General features: G+C 36.9%; 1 protein-coding gene across 5 annotated transcripts in view; it reads left to right on the top strand.

Moving 5' to 3' along the window:
- The window catches only part of LOC106165372 (corticotropin-releasing hormone receptor 1), a 71,598-nt gene that overhangs the window by 5,907 nt on the left and 48,361 nt on the right, over window positions 1–17,330 (top strand). The window contains exon 1 of one of the 5 annotated variants that reach the window (XM_087012850.1): window positions 3,664–3,801. The exons of 1 other annotated variant lie outside the window; for it this stretch is intronic. The gene's annotated coding sequence lies outside the window, so the exon portion shown is untranslated. Of the gene's footprint in view, window positions 1–3,663; window positions 3,802–13,734; window positions 13,794–14,791; window positions 14,958–15,811; window positions 16,333–17,330 lie in introns of those variants that run through there. 3 more of the 5 variants (XM_087012848.1, XM_087012847.1, XM_087012846.1) reach the window with 3 other exon arrangements.

Raw genomic sequence — 17,330 nt, 5'->3', positions numbered from 1 at the left:
GAGCGCGTGTAAAAAGATCACATTAATTATACTTCTATGTGGAATAGCACGTAAAGTGAATAAAGGAATAGATCGACCAAAAGACAAAGAATGATAAGTTTTCCAATAAATGATAAATTAGAGAAGGATTTTTCTCAGCATGGCAACAGCACATTTTACAATCTGAATCTTTTGAAACATTCTTCTCTTGTGAAACATTCTTACGGACGTGGGCGCTTTGCGTTAGGCAGTCAATTTTTTCATAATTGAATTTCTTCTATTTGTGACAACATATCAGATTCTCCTTCTATGTATTTTTCGAGTGTTGGCTACTTTTAAAATAGCATCACGTTGCTCGATTGGCGGTCGTATGTTGTTTTACCTTCAGTCTTTCTATATAAATTCTGAATCCAGCATTATACTGTTAGGTCGATATTGTTACCTCAAACACAAAAGCCCATGTATTTTTATACTCTTTTAGATTTATTTATTTACTTATTTTTGCATTATGTCTTAAGATTCTAATTGATAAGGCAGTCTTTTAAGTATAAAACGCATAAGAGAATGTTGGCCACTGCTATGTCAACGTGAGTCTCTTTACATGACGACGAAATGATAAGATAACTCTCCGGAGAAGCATCTGAAACGGACCGGTCTGATTTGAATCGATGAGCTCTATAAGTTGTACATTGCCTGCGTCAGATGACTAGACGATACAACCGTAGACATCTGTCTCCGTTCGCTTAAATTATCAGATTACGCTGTCAAGAGTGATAAAAACGAGTTTGAGTACAGCCGCTAACTGCTCTCTGAGCGCTCAACTTTTCAACATGGTGTTGCTGTAAGTACAGTACCATCTATCTTTAATGTTTTGATAGGACTACTGCACAGAATAGTGACTCTCAGAATCAAGTCAGTGACGTCACATTTTGTGTATTAAGATAATCCTGACTTGTTTAATATTTTTGCTGTTTTATACTATTACGTACCCTCCAATGTAAAAAGTAGGAATTGAAAAGCGATACAAAACAGCAATGCCAATATGACACAAAATGTTGTATCACTGACGTAACTTGTTTACTTTAACCCATAAAATATACCATTTTGCCGCACTTTTAATCATTTAAAAATCACAAAGTATCTTGTTTTCGTGTCCTTAACTTCTTACAAATATCTACGGCTGCTAGTTCACCGTAACAACCGGGAATAAGCGAACGGAAAATGCAGCCACCTGGAACAATCGTAGATCGCCGGACAGGACTAGGTCAACCTTGAAAAGTCGCTGAGTTCGCCTTTTGCAGTTCATTTCACAGTGCACTTTTGTGCTGACTTGGTACTGACTTAGTTAACGCTGGATCTTTAAAGAATGGCACTTCACCAACAGAAGCGGAAAAGCGCAGAAGACATTGAGCCCGCAAAGGTTTCAGTGCGATACCGTACTGAGCTTCAGCGCTTTAATCGGGTCGTGCTGCGTAAAGCCGATGCACTCAAATGATCTCTTAGCTGAGCTACTTGTTGTCTTGGGATATGCTAAGGGCTACGACATGTGGTTGATCTAAGGAGTTCGTGCCAATAAAGAAGCATGAGTTGTCGCACACAACATAACATCCATACATGTTATGCACGTAGATGTTCTTTAATTAAATAAAACCAGTAGCTAAGGTCGGGTATGGCCTTTTTAAAAAGAAGTTTACTTACACCACATGCAGAGGGTTGGATGTTTCTGAATATGTAAAGCACGTTATATAAAATGTTCAGCTTACGAAGCCAAAGAAAATTAATCCTAAGTACGGCATACATGTAAGCGACGATGTACTTAAAATACTATTTTCATTGCATGACATTTAAAAGAAGTTAATGCGTAATTATCTTAAGGTCAATTAGCCTCGGGAACTGGTCAAATGCAACACGCAACTAAATCTAATTAAACTGTAACCTGAAATATATCATAACGTGGCTTAATTTGAGTTCTCGATTCCATTTTCTCATTCGAGTATCGGTTTTAGTGACCACGCTGATCAATATTCAGTATCTTTAACAGTTATATTGCACAATGGTGACGTTCTGACTTATTCAATTACAAAGAAGCGTTTGTTTTTCGACCACACCCCAATAATCGTAATTGGGTGTGGGTAGCAGACGGTTCGGTTCTGCTGCAAATAAAATATCCAAAATTGGTGCAGTTTCATTGGCAAAGGTGTGAAGGACAATCCTGTTTCACGGACTTCAGATATCATATCTTTTAAACTGATGCAAGGCGGCCATGTTTACAAAAGACCTTTAAAAATGGAGTACATGTGTCTAAAAGAATTGTTTTAAAAGGTCGCCGCACCACCTTTTAGCACTTATGCAGTTTCTATTTGTTGTTGAATATTCCTGAGACGAGACCTCGTAGTTGAGAACATTAAAAAAACTGAAAAGCACCTTTACCTTAAAGCACTGTCGTGGCTTTATCAGCAAAGTGACCACAATGGACAAATTATGTCCACGAATATAACAGATGGAAGATAAAAATGACTGGTTTAGCCTGTGTTTGTCTAACATAATGTATATAACTTTGAAATCAACACAATTAAGAAAAAAACTACGTCTGCATGCCTTTGTAATTGTTTTAGTCACCTTAACTAACTTGTTACGACTTTTGCGATATATGTTAACCCACAAAACACAGTCCACAGCCCAGTGCATGATTGATGACGCACTAAACCACCTTTTGGGGTTTAGGAAAACGGATCATTTAGCTTCCGGGATTTACGCCTTTTTCAGATACACAGCACGCTAATGTTATATCAAATGAAAAACGCATTTAGGTGTAATTTGATTTCGAATGTCTCATAATGGTTGTTTACAAACTTCGGAGGACTGACGTTCGACATTCTTGTTTATTATTACGGTTTACTTAAGTGCGTGCCCTAATAAAATGTACGGGTTATAGAAGCAGTCAAACTTGCTTTCGAAACAATCATGTTTCACAATAATAACCACTTTATTACTTTATAGCCACTTAAAAGTGTCTCTTATTCCATTACTGCTCAGACAGAAACTTCCCCAATAATGGTAAACGATGTCCAAGCATGACACACCAAAAAACCTTGAACGAGAACCTGATGGCAGAATGATTAATTTCTAATCCAGAACACTTGTAGAGTTTTATTGCGATTAAAGTGAGAGTGACGTATTTGATGGAGCAACGACTGAAGAGGCAAAAAGGACGCTTCGAGGTATAGTTGACTGCTTTAAAAGCTTTGGAAAGCAATCTGCACAATGGATCATCAGGTAAGTTATTTCATTTTGAAAGTATAAATGTCAGAACCGCGAAAGAAAAGACCAATAATGCTCGGATTCAAATGCATTGTTTTTATTAGATCGGTTTCTGACTGGTTCTGCTGTATGGTATCTCGCGGGTTTCCATGACAATAGAAAAGTACATCAATATATATAAAGTGGAGCGCACGATTCCTGACCTTATTTGGCACACCTACAGACTAATTCAGAAGCAATTGGGATGGGTTCTCAGACAAATGTATAGACACATTTGAATCAAGAGACGTTTAAACATATGGTTCTTTCTGTTGAGATACTCAGTCACTGTGTTCGCGAATGTAGCAGATACGTGTCAAACAGCTTGACCCTAGAAAAGATCAATTGACCCCATAAGTATAAACGGAATTAGAATTAAGGACATGATTCAAGTTCTAAAGTATCCGTGCCTTGCACATTTTGAAAAGCATTAGCAAGACAACAGACCGAAAGAGTACGTTGGACTGCCGAATTATACCGACAGCACCAACAGGCATGAAAGTTATTTAAAACCTCGAAACGGTAAGTTTTGTGTTTTTTGATAACATTTTATCAAAAGTGTTTTACAAATGACACGTGTCTATATCTATAATGTTAAAAAGAAACACATTTGTTTGCTCTATGTAATATAGCTAGTTAAACTATTAAGAATATGACTTGAAAAAGCAGGCAAGTACTAGACCAAAATTCGACATGGCAGTAACAGTTAAGTTACTTAATTGTTGTAGTTATAGCTCAAGGTCAGATCTTCTAATCAACTTTTTCCAAATTCGCTAAACTATAATTCTGGTAACGGTGGGAGGGGCAGGGTTAAAATGACCTCTTAACAGGAATTGGTTTTTTTCGTCGCTATGGTAATCCTCTTAGAACTATTGGTTGGTACCTTGTGGCACATCAACAAGCAACTCATTCGTATAAATTAAAACTCTAGTGGCGTCAAAGATGCCCCTACTCTCTGTTGTCTGAAATAGGTAACATTTTTTCCTGCAAGGAAAATAAATCAATTTGATCAGTATTAAAGAGCCGGATATTGTCAAACTTAATTAATAATGTCCCTGAATAGTCTCTGTTAAAAAGAAATTGGTGAAAGTAAAATGTCGATTCTCTCCATTTTCATTCTCCGTCACATGTGAGTTTTCAGGTATGACAATACTTTGATAGAACTGGACTCAGGTAAAGGCCATACTGGGTTGGGAATACAAAATGAATGTTAGTTCAAATTGGTATAAATATTCAAAGAACATTGAGGTTTAATTTCTTATAACGATGCTTATGTAATCTCTTATAATCAGCAAACACGTAGCTCTTTGGCTCTAGTGAATCTATAATCGTATTGTATTCTTATAATGTGTTTTCCATCCTTGCTTGGCAGGTACTATGCTAGATAAGGGTCTCTGTTTGGCGTAATTAAAGCAAATCCAATTCCAATATTAACGATGCTATCTCAGTCCGTCGTGCTCGGGTGCACTCGAACTAAAATCACATTTTGTCGTGTCTGAGCATGTCTTATACAAGAAAACCCGGATTCATAGGACGTGACCCCTTTGTTTTTATGATGTTTTCCAATTTACAATGTTCTTAAATTGCCATTGCTTTTTTCATACATTATGTCTTTCATGCTATTCGCATTGCGAGTCTCACGGAATGTTGTGCTTCGATGCATATTGCCGTCAATAAAAGAGGGGTATTGCTCTTTTAATTTGTAAATGCGACAATTCTTCGTTGCCACAGTGATGTACTTAATCATTATAACAATGTAGTCAATATTTTGGTATAGCGATGGTATAGGCTTACCCTGTACATAACTTTGCCAAAAACTGCCGTGTAATTAACAGCAGTGTGTTTGTAATCCAATTTATGTATTTAACAACATTTCCCAAGACAAATTGTGTATTGGTTCTATTAATTGAGAAAAAGTTACTTACTCAAGATTGTTAAGTTTCAGACTGTTTATGTGCTATCAAAATCTTGTCCAATTGTAAACCCTGTAAAATTACAAGTACATCGGAATTCTTACCCTATGACACTTACGATTTTATGGTACAAGGTGGTCCAAAATTTGTTTCCATTTTTTTTTGATAAAGTAGCATTTTCTGTTTAAAGGAAAACTTAACGATTTTTTCATTGATATGTCTTACAGACATGTAAATTTTATGTGGTATATTTTTTCCTCCATTTTGTGATCACTTACCTATAGTTAATCATGTGTTCAATCTAAGCCCTTGTGGTGTTGCTCCTACTGATGAATAACAGTATACATGTCCACCTCTTAATTTTTTTTTTTTTTTTTTTTGAATGATAGGATAATAAAATGGATATATCTTTTTGGACCATCATGTATTTGTCTTAGGAAGACCACTATATAAATATTACTTCATTCCAAAATATACGGCGTATTTTCAATATACCATCTCTTAATCGTATGGTTCATTTGAAGTGCCCTCTGATGGCCACAAATAGTGTTGTTTTCAGTTTTAGTTACGTACATGTAACTTTATTGGGTCACTACGCCCTGTGCGGTATTCTATTAAACATCTAATATATCGGCTATTTGGTAATTATGACGGTCGTGGGCTCAAAAATGTTTCATTTTGATTTTCTGGCTAAATTGTATAATTTCGCACACAAATCACATCTAATCGAAGATACACAAGTTTACTAGGGACTTAAGTGTCTGTCTGAATAAACCCCAAATTCCAAGAAAAGTATAGATTCTCACGTTCAAGACACAGTCGTGCTTCTGGTGTCAGTATGTGAGAATGAAAATATTGGGTTTTCTTCCTTCCCTTGCCGTGTACGACGAAAGTAAGAACCAGCACAACACATGCTTCATGTCTGTAATCATACATTGTCGTAATTATTTTTTTCCTATTTCGTTCTCTTTTATAAACATGTTGTGTTGACATATTTGTATGTGTACTGAATGACCTATTAAGTGTACAGCAAATACCTACCCATTCGTTTATGATGGCAATTAAAGTACGTGTGAAGCATTACCGAGTTACTAAACAGGATAACAAAGTTATAAAATCCAATTGTAGCAAATGGAGCTGAAATTAACAGGCTTTTGGTATCCTGTGGATGGGGGATTAATGCACCATATATTTGTTTCATATCGTAATTTCTATTGGAATGAGATTTTATTATGAGATATATAATTGTGAAAACGGCAGTTGTATAATTAAAAGATATGCATATTATACAGTCAATAAGTTCACCGGAAAAATTGCTGGTACAGATAAAGCACTTTTGTGTGTTGCTTTATCTCCTCGGCATTTACGTGAATTACAAACAGCTTGCATCAAGGTATTTGGCCTCCATGAACGTTTCACGGTAATAAACGTACAGAATAAGTGATAACATCAAGAAATATAGAACGTTACATGCATGCTTCGAAAGATGGTATAGGAACAACTTTCGGAAATTCAAGCTAGTGAGTGCAGTAATTTTAATTACTTAAAAGTACATTATGTAATTAATCTGGCCTGTATCTGAAACTTACGACTCGTTCCCAATGAAATTATATATCAGATAAACACGCCACCACCTGGCGTTGAGTAGAATACAGGAAAGCTGGCAGTCATGCGAGTAAGTTGGAAACAAGAGGAAGCGTGTTAATTAGGTAATCTGATTGCATTCAGCGAGAGTCCCGCGGAGTTGGATCGATCTACATAGCACGATACACTTACTTTTATTGGAAATGGGTCCTTAAACGCTAATAATGTATGCCAGTTGTATAGAATGTTGGCATACACAAAATTGTATATCAACGCAATAAAGGGACTATCTGTCAGATAATAACAGATAAACACGGCTCCCCTAGCGTTGAGTAGAATACGTATGTTAATTCATCTTCCTTTTCTGACTTTTTTAAATGAGCAATTTCTGCACCACATATTTTATAAGATCTGGACCATTTTTCTTGTTTCTGTGAGTATGATAGTGATGTGTCACACGAATGATATTTCCTCAGACAAGGTATTATTTTTCTTTGAGACAATCATGCATAAATATTGCACATGAAAAAGTACTTCTTTAATGTCTTTAAAACCTTCACTTTGCTTTTAACTTCAAAAGCCTTCGATCAGATTTTCAGTTTTTGATACAGTCAAAGAATAACCCACACCATTTGCTTGCAAAGGGTTTTGTCTGACATTTATGACGCCAAAAGGAAGCCTTACTATCTTTTACGTTCACTCCTGTGCTCATTGCTGTCACTTGGTTTTAATGCACTTCACTTCACGTGATTTACTTTGAGTCCGATAAAATTTCTGGTACATTTCTTTTTCTACTAATTGGCTCATTCAAATGAATAGTTTTACCGAATGCCATCATCACACGCTATTGTATATTCTACAATGTGTAATTCAACTAAACATAGGTATAACATTTCATTAACCATGTATTAGGATACGTGACATAAGCTTTAATCATGTACGTTACACTAGGCGTCTTTTCATCAATTATATACATATACTATTACGGTTAGAAAACATGTTTTTATTGCGCCTTTTGTCATTTAAGAGGAAGCGAAGGCTTCCCACGCAAAATCTAAAATGCCAACTTCCATAATACTGTTCGTAAAACGATTCCAGTTATCCAATTTTCTCAATGCACATGTAATAAATTAAAGTGACGCACATCTTAGATTTTGTATAAATGTAGCATGGAACACGAATGTAATACAATTCTTGGAATATTATTAAAGTTCTTTATTGATGACCAATCTGCTGATTTTGACAATGAACCCGCTTCGTTTACGGATGATTCATTGGTACAATAACATGATTGACAATTGGCTCACCCATTTGAGAAAAACAGAGTAAATTGGCAGCCAATATTATGATTATCTACGTGTACTAGAGTTGTAAACATCCTTCTTCCTGTCAGGGCGAGGACTCCAGACGATGACTTGTCCTGAATTCCTATGTGAAGCTCGACTTTATGATATGAGATCAATCATAAATGTTGAGACTGACACTGGATAAAATGATACCGTTTGTACGTGTAATTGACAGAACATGCTGAGAGTTGCTTTCCTTATGTAAATCCACTCCCCGGAGAGTTCTTTTTGGTTTGCCAATTACAATGTTTTCGAATTTCTAGACAGATGGAAGCTTTGTCTGACATGTAATGATTTTTGGGGATGAGTCCCCGTTGAAGTAAGGCTTATCGAGGACAACACATATCTGACTGAAGGTATTTCAAATTTTACCTTTGTTGAGTCGAATAGCTCACGTTACAACAGCAAAGGTGATAATTATAAAACACAAAGCTGGGATGTTTCGATACGATTAACCTGGCCCCGTAACTCGAAAGCATCGCGCATTGCGACCGAACGCAAGCATCTGGATTCCAAAACTCGCCCATACTCGCCCCATATAAAACACTGTACAGCCTCTATTTGATGTCGCTATTCGTGATGCTTTCGAGTTCCTATACGGGCCCTAGACCTAAGCCTTCATCAGACTGATGTGAGTAGATGTTGTTACTCACTGACTGCTAAGTGCTACAGCGGCTAATATTGCCTCTTTTGTTTTATAATTATCAAATATGATCCCACTACCAAGCTAATAAACCATTTTGCTCAAAAGCAAAATTGTAGTATTGAATGAGTAAGAATGAAATATAATAATACAATAAAATTCAACAGGTTAATGTATGAATAAACATAGCCTGAGATAAAACATGACAGGTATAGTTTCGAAAAAGAGTGTATTAGCAAAATGCAATGTGTATTCATCTGAGTTACAGCTCTTCCCAACAATGTTTAGGGCTCTGATATTTGGTTTTCTCCCCCCCCCCTTCCCCCCCAATAAATTCCCTCTCCGCTTACACTTACACGTTCGTCACGGAAGCCGTTAAAGAGTTACCTTCACAAGAGCACAGCTCTTCTAGGAAATGTGATCAATAGCTTTGAAACCGAAGCAATTTCTTGACTGACAACAATTTGGCGAGATAATAAAACACGCAAATACAAACAGGATCCTCACCTCAGGCGTGACACTCAGCTCTTTGTTGAACCAAACAAAAAAGCACTGTTAATCGATACTAGCGCTTTGACAAATGTTAACTAGCTGAGAAGATTCTCGGTAAAATGAAAGGATAAGGTTCCATGCACCATGAATAAGGATAACTTTTGCGTTTAACAGTGAGGCCAAAAAGCCCTACCTAAATGTTCACCCTAAGCATTTAAAGGTACCATACTGAATATATAGTTTAAATTTGATTTTGTCACAAAGGATTTCAAACTAAAAACATAGATGTGTTTATGATGTAACTTATATTATCAGTAAATGTCAGCACACATTATGACTGAATCCACTCTAGTATGTAACAAACTTTTACTAACACTCGAACCCTATTAAAAATCCTTAAAATATGAAAAAGACACAATAGAGTTTAGGGTTACTTTTATTGCCGTTGATAAAAATTCTGTTAGGCCATTTTGTCCGAAATTTGAAAAAAAAATTATACATTTGCCAACCTAAATAATTGTCGGGGAATAAATATTTCAGATTCGTACTTAGCATCACATTCTGTCCCGTATAGGACTTGTTAATAAGAAGATTGGGCTAAGTCTGCCCTGTACATAAAGGTAGTTAGAAATGTTTTGTCCGATTTTCCAAAACTGGTTGTCGTACCGATCCACTTAATACTCCTAGATTATATTCCTTACCAGAAGTATATTTCCTGGCTTATTTTGTCCACGAACTAACACAGCTGTACTCCCAAAATTTTCCATGGAAGCTATATCGCCCAAGAAATCATAGCAGTAGTATAATACCCTATACAAAAAAAAACAAAGTACTTTTTAGTCCTGTTGATGTCATTTTAAAATCTGTTATCATTGCTGCAGCTGGCAGGTAAACGAAATGATAAACCTATAGGGTGATTTGTAAATTCAGGCCGCCCAATGAATTTCATTTCCGCATCGTTATGATGGATGGAGAGAAAGGGAAAAAGTATCAAGAAAGCAATTGCAGCAATGACAATGGTTCATAAAATGAGACCGTGATTATAGTATGCCTCCTGTTGTAATAGCGCATCTTACAGAACAATTTGCTCATCTTGACCGTGTGAGTTCGCTTTCTTGGTTTTTAAAATCACTGTATCTTTTTCTGATATTTGATATTAGCTTAAAAACATTTTTTTGTTCAGAACCCTAACGGAAATAAAAACAGTTGCGTTACTTTTGAAGGCTGATTGGATACAAAGTGAAGGTGACCGCCGGGTATCCTTCAGCTGGTATTTTTCTCTCCTACCTTCCTCTCTCTCTCTCTCTCTCTCTCTCCTTCACACACACACACACACACACACACACACACACACTAGTGAAAACCAGCCAACAGATCACAAAACAAAGCCACCTATTGCCATAAGACATAAGCCTGAACGCAAACGCCAGTTACAGATATCTTTATATGCTTTCTCAAAACTTGCTGACTTTTGCCAGATATCTGGCGGCTGCTTCTGTGAAACATCGTTAAGCACCCGATGGGTACCCTAACAGCGGCTTTGAAAAAATATTAAGGAATGAAGGCAAATCTTAGATGTTCCTTAAAAGAAAAGCCAAAGGATCTTATTTTTACTCGTATGGCCTACTCTTGGCTGTGAGTTATATCACGTTGCATCGACAAAAAGGCTAAAGGAACTTTTCTAATCGAATGGCAAGAATCAATACTTCATCGGACATGTTGCAAAATAATCTAGCAATTAAATTACTTTGAAAACATAAGAAACGACGCCCCCTGAGTTTTATTTTTGTTCTTGAATGAAGATGGATGAAAACAAGTCAATGATTCATCATTGATGATTACGTTAGGTGTACTGTACAAAAACTTGTATTTGGACAATTGTTAGTTGTTTAAGTTATTACATTGCAGCCTTAATGTACAGTTTTGGTGGATGTCACGGGTTTACAGTATTATCAATTCAAAGTTTTAAGAACTAAAGTAAGTAGTAATCAAGCAAGGTTCATCTAACAAAATAAGATAAATGCAAGTTAGAGCGTCGAGAGTCGAAGTAAAAACATGTCACCATAATGTGGTTTCATAGTACCAGTCCCAAAACACGTAACGTGTGTTAGAATGAAGTAATTTTTCTTCAGTCAAAAGCTTAATATTGAAATTTTGAATTTTTGAAGTTTTACCCCCAATACTTCGATGTCTAACAGAACATCTTCATCAGGATATATTGGAGGTAAAACTATTTCAATATTAAGCTGTTGACTGAAGAAAAATCACTTCATTCTTATACCATAACACAGCTGATGAAATTATTCTCTGACAAGTTAAAAGAAAATTAAGCCAGCCTGAACAGTATTTGTTATTTTCAATGCCGTTAACCAATATCCGATTTGTCAAACGCGTCTTCTCTCCGAAAAGATCGTTGACATGTAGGCACATTGACAGCCGGCATATGTCACAAAGAAGACAGGTCTTTATCCCTATTTCTTCTCATACGTTACAGTACAACTGAGGTTTTTCTATTGAAAGAATTTGATTCATTTTATCGGGATGATATCGAAAAAGGACAACCTCAGGTGTTCAAATCACAAGTCTCTATCGGGGCTCGTGAGCACAGTGCTTTTATCCTTTGAAGGAACTTCAGTTTCTTTGAAGACGCATATGTCCCCGCAGGCGTGTTCTCATCGCATGCATTAGCAAGCTACTTTAAAGGTATTAAGAATGCAATGGATTCTGCATCTTTAGGAAATCCTCGTAAGATATGCCGTTTCTTCTTTATGAGAACAGCTGGGCATGTTCGGTATGGATCTTCGCAAAATGACATATCTCTATCTTTTGAAAGCAATATAGGCTTGTTGCCACGACGGGAATCGGCTAATATCGTATAATTACTTGTCCTTGGTGTTATCACTGATTTCCATAGCAGATCATTGTTTAATCAATACTCAATTTTTCACAACATCGACGTTTTTGGATGATCTCCGGGAATATATTGTATATTATATTATGATATTTCGCCCAGCAGTGTTTCATTCAATATGCATTAATTTTACAAAGGCGAAAAACAGTCCTTCTATCTTTGCTATTATTTAGGCCCTTTATGTTTTATCCGTCGCTTTTGCAGCTCCGTTTCGTACATTTTTTCCGAGCTATAAGCTCAACATTAACGCCATAGGCCATCAGCACCTGATATGGCCACGCAAAGACTTTTTCTGGCATCTTTAATCTGCCGTATTAATTTCCCTTTAATTTTTTACCTACTTAATACACTTGCAACGTATACAGGCGCACCCTGCTTCTTCCTGAGCTTCGGTTTTTGGCAGGGCATGTAGCTTGTTGACTGGGGGATTGCTATCAAGGAAAGGTAAACAAGAATCTACCATGCCCCTCAGGAACTGAAAAAATGAAGGCAACTAAATATATCACCACCTATATCCGTCTGTATTACCGGTGTGACAGGAATGGTAGTCCTAGAAATGGAAGTCCGGGATCTCTTAAGATTAGTACAGGTTAGGTTTAGTCGGAGTATTGGGGTTAGTATATGGGACGAATGTCACCTGCACAAAGTAATGGGAAGCGGACCACAATACCCTAGCCTAGTAGCGGACTACCATTCCTGTCACACCGGTATAAAATTGGTAGTTGTTAGTGCTTAAGTCAGGTTGGGTTGCTTGAAGAATCGTTATTATTCTACCGAGAAGCCAGGTATGCTGAAAGGCCTGTAAAGCAGTATTAACTGTGTTTCCTCATGTAAACCTTTAATTATTTCAAAGATGATTAAAGTGTTGATAATATACATGCTTTATGGATACCATACTTTTTGCGTTATTATAGATAAAATTATTTTATTCTATGCCATTATTCATACCTTCATAAGCGTTTCTTTCCTTGCACGCACAAGACAACAGATTTTTTCTGATTGTGAACAAATCTACCACAAGATGGCGCCAGAGACACGGTCAAATATTATTGGTGGTATATGTTATAATATGGCCTACTTTGATTGACATTTTGTGTTATCCATTTATTAGCAATTGTTATCAGTTTCTTGTCCTTTTGTATCCATTCTTCACAATAAAGCACCAAACATCATTCTATTTTGAAGACGTTTTGAAGCTTCACAAACACAATACTGGATATGATTATCATTTTGAGCATTATAAATGGCACTTGAAGGCGACAATCATCTAAATATTCATTTACTCTGGATCTGTATTACAATATTTATCAACATGCGCTGAAACAATGCATATAGAACTTTGGATGTGAAGCATAATATTTCCAACAATAAGCACATTGCTTGGCGTTTTTATCGACAGTCCTTATAAGTGTTGATTAAACAATTGTAATGGCTGTCAAGTTTTCATAGCTCCACAGTGAACCTAACAGGGCAACTGAACACGCCTTCTTCCACCTGCTCAGAGCAAGTACAAAGTGCGCGTTTTATTTACTTTGTTACACTTAATGTTGATATTTAATACCAACGCAACGGTTGTATTTGGAAACCTATACTAATCTGCTCTGAGGAGGATAAACAGCTCCAGAGTGAGTACTTGTAATTAAGGTAATGTTTATTTTTAGTATAAAAAACATTCACGGCAATCTGTAGTTTTTGATTGGGCATAAGGTTTCAGACTAGGCCCCACATTTTGGAGTCTTCAGTTTAAAGTGCTCTCCATCTGTAATGATAAGAGAGCGATGACGAAGAAAATTACTGAGATATCACTGGTGTAGTTTTTGACCTTATGCATACCCAGATACCAGGTGAAGTTCTAGAAGATTACGAGAGTTTCCTGGAGAGCTAGAGAGGCAAAACGCACTTTCAGTAGCAGATCTAGATGTTAAGTACAAGTGTCGACCGTTCTCGTGATGGAGTGTTGATCATGGTGGTTTTGTTTGATCAATTTGGTTGCCCTGAACAGGTTTGGTATTAGAAATGAAAGCACTTTGACACACCATCCTATACCAGTGCACACTCGCGGTCAAATCCAATAAAATGAGTGTAGTAAAAAAAATTGCCTGGGATCAGTACTCAGTGGACACTCAGAGAAAGACCGTTTAGATCATTTAATTCCGCACTACAGGGTATCCAATATATTTCAAATATATTCCGTACACTGTACGTCTTATTATCAAGTCAGATGAGCCTTTTTGTATATCAAATGCGTTTATACTATAGCATCGTTTTTCTCTTCTTCGAAATTTCTACTCGGAAAAACTATAACCACATGTCTTGTTAGGCAACTAATGATATCCTGTAGATTTACCACACGTAGAGAAAAACTAACCCACCGTTTTTTATGTCAAAAGGCAAACAAAATGGGCTTCTTTAACATTTGTTTTCCTTCTTTAAATGAAGCCGCTTACAAGGACTTAAAGCGACGATTTTTTTTAATCGGTGGAGTGACAAAAGCGGGTCTATGTATGAAGCGCCAGACGCACGCCCATGTGGCAGCATATTTTAAGACCAAAAAGAAAAGAAAAAAAAGAAATTGACGTGTAAGTTGAGCCTTAGGGAGGCACGCGGCGCCTGTGTGACCTCGTCGGGTTTTCGGTGCCTCGCGGCTTGTTCTCCCTATAATACTTAGTCTATCGATCGCTCGCGTCCTGTCGGGCTGTAGTTAAGTATCGGAACACCAACAGTGATAGCTTCCATGTTGAGGTGCAATCTCACCGCTTGATTTACAAAGAATTTGCCACCACGGAAAGGTAAATACATAGTGTTACTTGAACGTGTTATCTTTCTGCTTAGTGTGGGACTTTGTTTTCCTATTACTTAAATTTCTTTTCTATGTTGGACGTGTTCTTGATTATTCAGAGTCATATATTCTGTATTTAATAGACGTTTTCTTTTTGACTTTTTATCAGTTTCTTCTCTTCTCCTTTCGTTATTTCTATTTCCTTTTTTATCTTGAGGGTTAACATAATATCATTTACATTCTTCTTATTTTTTTTCGATACATAAATTTCAATTTTTTTCATTCATATGATAATTACATTTAGTCGTTTTATATTAGTGACCGTTATTTCCATACATAGTGAGGAAATTGTAACTGAGAAAACTGAATTTTCTGGGTTGATCTTGAGTCCTCCGCATTTTTATCATAGGTAATATGATTTACAGCAGCGGGAAAACACGCCTAAGATCTTAACGATAAGATGCCATGTTCGATTGGATGCGCACCGATTGAACCGTACTAACAATTTTCTCAAAACTCATCGGACACCCCACTGCGCGTGTAATTAACTGATCTTCTATATACCCACTGGTACACGTAGATGGCGCTGGCGGTGGCGCTGGCAAAGCTGTTTGCAGAATCTCCCTTTGTCAGTTAGTTAAGTGGTGATTTGCGCAAATATGTAGCCAATTAAATCGCATGCCACTTACTGCACAGTACTAAGGCCGGATGCTTGTTACTAACCATTTTATCTGTTGGTTTAACTCTCAAGGTCAAAAAACTTTCGGAATGACGTCAATACAATAGATAGGCGATATAAAATAATGGAAGGAAGAATTGCATTACTAATAGCCATAGATTAGATACTAAACCAGCGGCAACTTTGTATTGGGTGTTTTGATCACGTCCCACATGTGCAATGTAGACAAGGCTTTCTATAGAGCACAATGTTACTTGTATGTGCTATTAAGGCCTGGTGGTATAATGGAACAAGGGGGCGAAGTTTGCGAATAGGAAAAGCCAGCTGGAGTCAACAGCGTAGCGACATGTTCATTCCTGAACATAGCATTAAATAATGAAAATGAACAGTTATGGGCTATAAATCTTGATGAACAAGTTCACAAATACCGCAACAACAGGCGTTTATTTTGATGGAAAACGTGCTTGTTGTAATAATCGCATAATATGAGTAAAGGTGCCAATATATTTTTTTACAAAAGAAAAAAAGTGACTAATAGCCGATAGCGCTTTGTATAGAAATGATCTGTCGAAGTCATCGAGGTGACGGGATAAGTAGAGAGTAATCACCCTCAAGCCGGCTTTTACCTATGCAGTGTAAAAGAAATGACAGTTGTCGAAACCATTTGTGATCTCCCAGCTACAAGACTGAGATAGGATTGAGGAAGGTATGTTAAATTTTAAGCGTTAGCATTAAGTATGAGCCTGACGTTATATCGTATATGCTTCTCCAAACTTACTCATCATGGGGTTAAGGAAGACATTTCGAGTTGGCTGGGTTAAAATGAAAAGTAGGTGACAGCTGGCTCGCATGGCGTCAGTCTCGTTGAACAGATTAATAAACAGGATATCGGTGACATGAGGATTTCACTGAGTACTGCGAATGGGGTATGGAGAACGTTGGTATTTGCTGGAAAATATGATCCTTGTAGACAATGGGCACCTGGAAAGGTTTTCGATAGCAAACGTTTATTTGGTCGCATGATGACGTCACTTTGACCTATACCGGTTTAAGTTTGTAGTTTGGTCTGTTTTAATTGTAGGGGTAATGGGGACCGGGCATGTATTCACTCTCTCTCTCTCTCTTCATTTTTTTTTGCTTTGATGAGAGCTCATTGGACCGAGATTAGGGTCAATCGCCCGCAGTTTTATGAGAGAGTTGCGTGTCCTATTGAAAAAAAATATCCTCTCATATATATCTGGGGTAACTTAGGGTTTTAGGATATATTTTCCTATTTTAACCTAGTATAAAAATTGCCACAGATCACCATATCTTAGCCAAGGGGCATGTATGTATGCATAGCAAAATACTGCCTTGTGATCATTGGTTTATTGTACACACAGAACTGTACATGGGGGACCGATGAAAATGATGGCAGGAATAGAAACAGCAGCATATCCTCGAGCTTGTGGGTCTAACAAGGCCAACGCAGCAAGCGAAGTTGTCCATTTATTTATGTGGGTGTACGTTTATTTCTTTATTCTCTCCTTTCCTCATTAATTCATCTACTCATTCTTCATTCACTCCTGTGTGGATATAAAGTGTTCAATATTAAGGATTTATTAGAATGAAAAATCCGCATTTTTTGCACTTTCGAACGTGTCAGTATAGCCTACACAATACGTTGATTTATTTAACCATTAAACGGTTTCAAATCCCACTCGT

This window comes from Lingula anatina, chromosome 5, assembly GCF_051362555.1.
Source record: "Lingula anatina isolate TDL-2025a chromosome 5, LinAna3.0, whole genome shotgun sequence".
In the NCBI taxonomy this organism is placed as follows: domain Eukaryota; kingdom Metazoa; phylum Brachiopoda; class Lingulata; order Lingulida; family Lingulidae; genus Lingula; species Lingula anatina.
This window is presented reverse-complemented; position numbering and strand designations above follow the sequence as displayed.